The sequence below is a fragment of the Oncorhynchus masou genome, chromosome 13, assembly GCF_036934945.1.
Source record: "Oncorhynchus masou masou isolate Uvic2021 chromosome 13, UVic_Omas_1.1, whole genome shotgun sequence".
Classification (NCBI taxonomy): domain Eukaryota; kingdom Metazoa; phylum Chordata; class Actinopteri; order Salmoniformes; family Salmonidae; genus Oncorhynchus; species Oncorhynchus masou.
In genome coordinates this window covers 95,565,450-95,574,071 of record NC_088224.1, presented here as the reverse complement: position 1 = coordinate 95,574,071, position 8,622 = coordinate 95,565,450, and the positions used below count along the sequence as shown (strand labels likewise).

The window sequence follows — 8,622 nt, the reverse complement described above, 5'->3', positions numbered from 1 at the left end:
ACTACACCAATCAGGCCTTTATGGTAGAGTGGCCAGACGGAAGTCACTTGTTAGTAAAAAGACACATGACAGCCCGCTTGGAGTTTGCTAAAAGGCACCTAAAGTGGCTTCGGGACAAATCTCCAAATGTCCTTGAGTGGCCCAGTCAGAGCTCGGACTTGAACCGGATCAAACATTTCTGGAGAGAACTGAAAATAGCTGTGCAGCAACGCTCCCCATCCAACCTGACAGAGCTTGAGAGGATCTGCAGAGAAGAATGGGACAAACTCCCCAAATACAGGTGTGCCAAGCTTGTAGCATCATACTCAAGAAGACTCAAGTCTGTAATCACTGCCAAAGGTGCTTCAACAAAGTACTGAGTAATAAGAGAAATGTGATATTTCTGTGTTTGCTTGGTCATTATGGTCTATTGTGTGTAGATTGATGAAGGGGAAAATCTATTTAGTCAATTTTAGAATAAGGCTATAGCCTAACAATATGTGGAAAATGTCAAGGGGTCTGAATACTTTCTGAATTCTGTGTGTGTGTGTGTGTGTGTGTGTGTGTGTGTGTGTGTGTGTGTGTGTGTGTGTGTGTGTGTGTGTGTGTGTGTGTGTGTGTGTGTGTGTGTGTGTGTGTGTGTGTGTGTGTCAGCACTAACAATTACCAACCAAGGCTGTTTATTTCCGTATATCAATTAAACAATTGTAAATTACTATGACGCATTAGTTATGACACTTCAAAACAGCTAAAAAACAACACAAGAACGGCCAAAAATCACTCATTAAGTTCTTTGAACCTTCAATAAAATAAACCACTGTAATAAATATTTCCCTAGATGATTTAAAGCTTTTGATAATTCAGATATTTCAGTATTGAACAAAGTTAATCTTATATAGGCTAAATGATGTAGCAATGATTGATGTAATTGATTGATTAAAATCTTCTGGAAGTCTTAGTCCATAATAGTATTAAATAGATATTATTGGCATTGGGGAGCAAAGCCTACTGATATTAAAATTACATGGCCACCCAAGTCGCATAGCGTCTAGTATGTGCTGTTATATCGCAGCTAAGAACAAGGATAAACCCTGCTTGTAAAAAGTACTATGAAAATATACAGTACATTTCTGTCATATCTATTATAGGTTCAATTGATCACCCGACTTCATCCTCATCGGGATCAGGATTCAGACTATTGGAATTGATTATTGGCTTTAGGTATCCGCCTCGATATAAAAGAGAAGGGAGTTAAGGGCTCCTCAGTCAGGCTTTAGGATACCTACCCCACGCAAAATGGAACACCGCGTTGTCTGCATCGAGTCAATCACTCCCTGCCCAAAATTATAGATACATCGAAGCGATACATTGTGAAACATTTGATCAAATTCAAGTGTTTTAAACCCGACACGACCTAGACATAGGCTTTGCACCTAGACACAATTAGGCAACCCTGTCCGTAAAGCTACAGTAGCCCGGTAAATGACCATCGTCGTATAGGCTACAGGGACCGTACAGTTGTCTACCAAAGCCGTACATTAGCCTGTCTGTGTCAACATGCACAATTCAGCATTCTCCAGTCGTTAAACTACATGAACACCTCTGAAAATGGGCTCCTTGTGTCGACTACCGATGATAATTCTCATCTGCAGTTAACGTAGGCTTCACGATCCGGTGCTCAACCAATAAATCACTGGACTCAACCGGAGCCCGAGCCCTGTACGCAATTTCTGCTGCATGATGCTCGCGTGCAGCTGTTTTGCAACATCATGCACATTTCCCCCAAATAAATAACCTTACCATTCTGAAGACACATCCAACGTATTCACGTCGATATTTCGAATGAATCGCCCCAAGACTAGAAAATGATTCCGTTCCGGTAGAGTTCTTATTTCTTCCGTTAAAACTGTAGATCAAAACAGCTCTGTCCTCGTCAATGCTGGACTCGCGGAACAGAAATGTATCGCTATCACAGAACCGAAGGGGATCAATGGAAAAAGCAGTTTATGTATAATTTTTTTTAAATGAAACAACTACATAACCCGCTGACCTATTTGTGGTCAGGAAAACAACAACAAATGAACATCTGAATGGGAGATAAACGGCAGGAATAAGTCCCTAAACACACTGACACGTTGAGTCACAGCACACGGAGCGTCGGGAAGCTCGACCCAGCAGCGAAAGCCGAGGAATGGCAACCAAGCATACAACTCACGATTTACAAAATTGGTTCGTACCATGGAGGACAAAAGGGGTGTGCGTGGAGTGGTCGCCCCCTTTGGTACCAATCTACACGTCTCCATATAATATTTCCTGACCGTTCTTATTATCCCTATCCAAAACTAGATGTAAAGCAGATGGAGGTAACATTTGGTAGAGTACATATAGCACGCTTTAAAGTAGTAGCCTACTGAATGTAGCCTGTTATAACCGTGGAATAGAGGGGGCTATCGGAGCTAACCAACCACAAGAGAAAGCATAACTTCTGACTCAGCCACGCTATTTTTGTGTAGGGTTTTCATTAGAAATTCGATAGCCAACATCGATAGACATTCATTTGATAATGAAACATTGTTTGATAATAACACAAAATATATTATTAACATGTATTATTTAAAGATTTATATTCTATTATGGGGAAATAACTCCACAGAGGTTTGGAAGATTGATTTTATACTAAAATATAAATACATTTAACGTTTTGGTCCCATTTTTCATTAGCTGAAATAAAACATCCCAGAAATGTTTCATATGCACAAAAAGCTTATTTCTCTCAAATGTTGAGCACAAATGTGGTTACATCCCTGTTAGTGAGCATTTCTCCTTTGCCAAGATAATCCACCTGACAGGTGTGGCATATCAAGAATCTAATTAAACAGCATGATCATCACACAGGTGAACCTTGTGCTGTGGACAATAAAAGTGTGCAGTTTTGTCATACTACACAGTGCCAAAGATGTCTCAAGTTTTGAGGGAGCGTGCAATTGGCATGCAGGACTGCAGGAGCTGTTGCCAGATAATTTAATGTTAATTTCTCTACTATAAGTCGCCTCCAACATAGTTTTTAGAGAATTTGGTAGTATGTCCAACTGGCCTCACAACATCAGATCACGTGTATGGCGTCGTGTGGGCGAGCGGTTTGCTGATGTCAACGTTGTGATCAGAGTGCCTCATAGTGGCAGTGGGGTTATGGTATGGGCAGGGATAAGCTATGGACAACAAACACAAATGTATTGAATCAATGACAATTTCACAATTTGAATGCACAGAGATACCGTGACGAGATCTTGAGGCCAATTGTCTTGCCATTCATCCGCCGAAATCACCTCATGTTTCAGCATTATAATGCACGACCCCCATATGTCGCCTCATGTTTCAGCATTATAATGCACGACCCCCATGTCGCCTCATGTTTCAGCATTATAAAGCACGACCCCATATGTCGCCTCATGTTTCAGCATTATAATGCACGACCCCCATGTCGCCTCATGTTTCAGCATTATAAAGCACGACCCCATATGTCGCCTCATGTTTCAGCATTATAATGCACGACCCCCATGTCGCCTCATGTTTCAGCATTATAATGCACGACCCCCATGTCGCCTCATGTTTCAGCATTATAATGCACGACCCCCATGTCGCCTCATGTTTCAGCATTATAATGCACGACCCCCATGTCGCCTCATGTTTCATCATTATAATGCACGACCCCCCATGTCACCTCATGTTTCAGCATTATAAAGCACGACCCCATATGTCGCCTCATGTTTCAACATTATAATGCACGACCCCCATGTCGCCTCATGTTTCAGCATTATAATGCACGACCCCCATGTCGCCTCATGTTTCAGCATTATAATGCACGACCCCCATGTCGCCTCATGTTTCAGCATTATAAAGCACGACCCCCATATGTCGCCTCATGTTTCAGCATTATAATGGACGACCCCCATGTCGCCTCATGTTTCAGCATTATAAAGCACGACCCCCATATGTCGCCTCATGTTTCAGCATTATAATGCACGACCCCCATATGTCGCCTCATGTTTCAGCATTATAAAGCACGACCCCCATGTCGCCTCATGTTTCAGCATTATAATGCACGACCCCCATGTCGCCTCATGTTTCAGCATTATAATGGACGACCCCCATGTCGCCTCATGTTTCAGCATTATAATGCACGACCCCCATGTCGCAAGGATCTGAACACGATTCCTGGAAGCTGTTCTTCCATCACCAGACATGTCACCCCAATGAGCATGTTTGGGATGCTCTGGATTGACGTGTACGACAGCGTGTTCCAGTTCCTCCAATATCCAGCAACTCCGCACAGCCATTGAAGAGGAGTTGGACACCATTTTACAGGCCACAATCAACAGCGTGATCAACTCTATGTGAAGGAGATGTGTCGCGCTGCATGAGGTGACACCAGATACCGACTGGTTTTCTGATCCCCACCCCTACCTTTTTATTAAAGGTATCTCTAACCAACAGATGCATATCTGTATTCCCAGTCATGTGAAATCCATAGATCTAATGACCAGCAGGCCACTTCCAGGCTTGACTCTCTGGTCTGGAAGGGTCAGTACGGGACTTTGATGAGGAATGTGGTGAAGGACAACTGCACTTGTTTTGGTTGATGTTTTGATTGATTTCAACTTTTACCTGTAGCTTTTTAAATTTGATTTGTTGTAATGTGTCATTCTGCATTTTATTGTGGGGCATTGAGAATGATTCTTTTGATGTTCCCAGGGAAAATTGTAAATGAGACCCTGATTAAATAAAAGTTATATGAACAAAAAATGATGGAGGATCAATTCAACATTATAATTATTACAATTCTAGCTGTGTGTGTGGGGGAGGGGGGGGGGGAGAATAAGCCTTGTCTATGAATAGGTGTGTGTGAAGTTCAAATATGAGTTGTTTTCATACGAACAAACCCAAAATGTGACCAGAAGTTACCCCAGGTTCAAATCCTCTGACACCAGACTGACACCAGATATTAGCGGGTTACAAAGGAACAGAACCACTGTTTTGTTCAACCTGACACTACTTTTGTCCCAATGTTTAAATGACTCCCCCCCCCCCTGAACCCAATGCCATTGGTTCTGGTTCAAAAGAATGGTCACTAAAAGTATGTATGGTGGCCCTGGGAACAACAGAGGCCAGGGAGAAGGAGAGAAGAGTGGGAGAAGAGGAGGTTTGTGTGGGCTTTAATTCACTGCTTTATCCCCGTAAAGCTAATCTGGGCCTGGTTTACGGTCTTACTGCTCACCAGCTCACAGCCTGTCAATGGATGAGTCAATGGATGAGTCAATGGATGAGTGAAAAGTTAAATATGCTTTTAGATGTACAGAGGCAGGACTGGGGCCACAGCAGCCTGGGATTGTGGTTGTGTCATTGTGGGGTTCTGAGACGAAACCCTCCGGTGATATAGACAACAGGAAGAAGGGGCCCAGCTGAGGGTCCATCCCAAACGGTACCCTATTCCCTTTATAGTGCACTATGTTTTGACCAGGGCTCATAGGGGGCAATAAAGGAAGTAGAATGGCGTTCGGGACGCACCCCGAGTCTCATTATAAAAGAGTCCTATGGGTTGACGATGGTGTCTGCAGGTGGTTGGTTAGGCCTTTATCCGTTTGATTTGACACAGTCACAGATACGTTCCTAATAAATACAGGTCGTACGAAACCAATGTTGAATTTGTTTTTTTTATTCAAGTGTGAAAAATAAATATGTGAAATATTAGTATTCCTGTCACTGCACAACTCTCGTAGGCCATGAAATGCATCACCTCCATTTTGAAAGAGGACAGTTGGTTCCATCATGTATGTTTGGTTTTATGTTTTAAAATGTAGAAGTTTTGAGAGGCCATACAGAGTATTCACACACCTTGACGTTTTCTAAATATTTTTGTTGTTGTGTAACAGCCTGAATTTAAAATGGATTAAATTGAGATGTTTTCTCACTGGCTTTAACACAGTACCCCCAACATGTCAAAGTGGAATTATCTTTTTTTTTTTTTAAATGTTTACAAATTAATGAAAAATGTAAAGCTGAAATGTGATGAGTCAATAACTATTCAACCCCATTTAAAAAAAAATGTCAAACCTAAATCAGTTCAGGAGTAACCAAGTCACATAATAAGTTGCATGGACTCACTCTGTGTGCAATAATAGTGTTTACCATGATTTTTGAATAACTACCTCATCTCTGTACCCACACACATACAATTATCTGTCAGGTCCCTCAGTTGAGCAGTGAATTTCAAACACAGATTCAACCACAAAGACCAAGGAGGTTTTCCAACGCCTCGCAAAGAAGGACACCTATTGGTAGATACATTTTTATTTTTAAATCAGACATTGAATGTCCCTTTGAACCTGGTGAAGTTATTAATTACACTTTGGATGGTATACACCCAGTCACTACAAAGATACAGGCGTCCTTCCTAACTCAGTTGCCGAAGAGGAAGGAAACTGCTCAGGGATTTCACCATGAGGCCAATGGTGGTTTTAAAATAGTTACAGAGTTTAATGGCTGTGAAACTGAGGATACATCAACAACATTGTAGTTACTCCACAATACTAACCTAAATGACAGAGTGAAAAGAAGGAAGTCTTGTACAGAATACAAATATTCCAAAACATGCATCTTGTTTGCAATAAGGCAGTAAAGTAAAACTGGAGAAAATGTGATCAAGAAATGAACATGTCCTGAATACAAAGCGTTATGTTTGGGGCAAATCCAACATCACACCGAGTACCACTCTTCATATTTTCAAGCATGGTGGTGGCTGCATCATGTTATGGGGATGCTTGTCATCTGCAAGGACTAGGCAGCATAAGGTACAAAATAAACGGAATAGAGCTAAGCACAAGCATAATCCTATAGAGGAAAACCTGGTTCAGTCTGCTTTCCAACAGATACCGGGAGACAAATTCACCTTTCAGCAGGACAATAACCTAAAAACACAAGGGCAAATATACACTGCAGTTGCTTACCAAGATGACATTGAATGTTCTTGAGTGGCCTAGTTACAGTTTTGACTTAAATAAGCTTTAAAATCTAAGGCAAGACTTGAAAATGACTATCTATCAGTGTTCAACAACCAAATTGACAGCTTAAAGAATTCTTTAAAGAATAATGTGCAAAATATTGTACAGTCCAGGTGTGCAAAGCTCTTAGAGACCTAAAAGACTCACAGCTGTAATCGCTGGCAGAGTGATGCTTAACATGCATTGCCACAGGGGTGTGAATACTTACGTAAATGAGATATTTCTGTATTTAATTTTCAATAAATTTGCCAACACTTCCAAAAACACTTTGTCATTATGAGGGTATTGTGTGTAGACGGGTGTGAAATAAAAATAAATGTAATACATTTTTAATTCAGGCTGTAACACAACAAAATAAGTCAAGGGGTATGAATACATTCTGAAGGCTCTGTAGGTAGTTAGTCTGACTGCACCATTTCTGAAAATGTGTCCCAAACGGCACCCTCTTCCCTATATAGTGCACCCTATTCCCTATATAGTGCACCCTCTTCCCTATATAGTGCACCCTATTCCCTATATAGTGCACCCTCTTCCCTATATAGTGCACCCTATTCCCTATATAGTGCACCCTATTCCCTATATAGTTTACCCTATTCCCTATATAGTGCACCCTATTCCCTATATAGCGCACCCTCTTCCCTATATAGTGCACCCTATTCCCTATATAGTGCACCCTATTCCCTATATAGTGCACCCTATTCCCTATATAGTGCACCCTCTTCGCTATATAGTGCACCCTATTCCCTATATAGTGCACCCTATTCCCTATATAGTGCACCCTCTTCCCTATATAGTGCACCCTATTCCCTATATAGTGCACCCTATTCCCTATATAGTGCACCCTATTCCCTATATAGTGCACCCTCTTCGCTATATAGTGCACCCTATTCCCTATATAGTGCACCCTATTCCCTATATAGTGCACCCTCTTCCCTATATAGTGCACCCTATAGTTTACCCTCTTCCCTATATAGTTTACCCTATTCCCTATATAGTGCACCCTATTCCCTATATAGTGCACCCTCTTCCCTATATAGTGCACCCTATTCCCTATATAGTGCACCCTATAGTTTACCCTCTTCCCTATATAGTGCACCCTATTCCCTATATAGTGCACCCTCTTCCCTATATAGTGCACCCTATTCCCTATATAGTTTACCCTATAGTTTACCCTATTCCCTATATAGTGCACCCTATTCCCTATATAGTGCACCCTCTTCCCTATATAGTGCACCCTATTCCCTATATAGTTTACCCTATAGTTTACCCTCTTCCCTATATAGTGCACCCTATTCCCTATATAGTGCACCCTCTTCCCTATATAGTTTACCCTATAGTTTACCCTATTCCCTATATAGTGCACCCTATTCCCTATATAGTGCACCCTCTTCCCTATATAGTGCACCCTATTCCCTATATAGTGCACCCTATAGTTTACCCTCTTCCCTATATAGTGCACCCTATTCCCTATATAGTTTACCCTATTCCCTATATAGTGCACCCTCTTCCCTATATAGTGCACCCTCTTCCCTATATAGTGCACCCTCTTCCCTATATAGTGCACCCTCTTCCCTATATAGTGCAC

The 8,622-nt window shown here is 41.6% G+C and overlaps 1 protein-coding gene across 1 annotated transcript in view; it reads right to left on the bottom strand.

The window, feature by feature from the left end:
• Positions 1-2,140, bottom strand: part of tenm4 (teneurin transmembrane protein 4) — a 716,895-nt gene extending 714,755 nt beyond the window's left edge. The window contains exon 1 of the mRNA XM_064985425.1: positions 1,780-2,140. The gene's annotated coding sequence lies outside the window, so the exon portion shown is untranslated. The remainder of the gene's footprint in view (positions 1-1,779) is intronic.
• Positions 2,141-8,622: the final 6,482 nt, after the last annotated feature.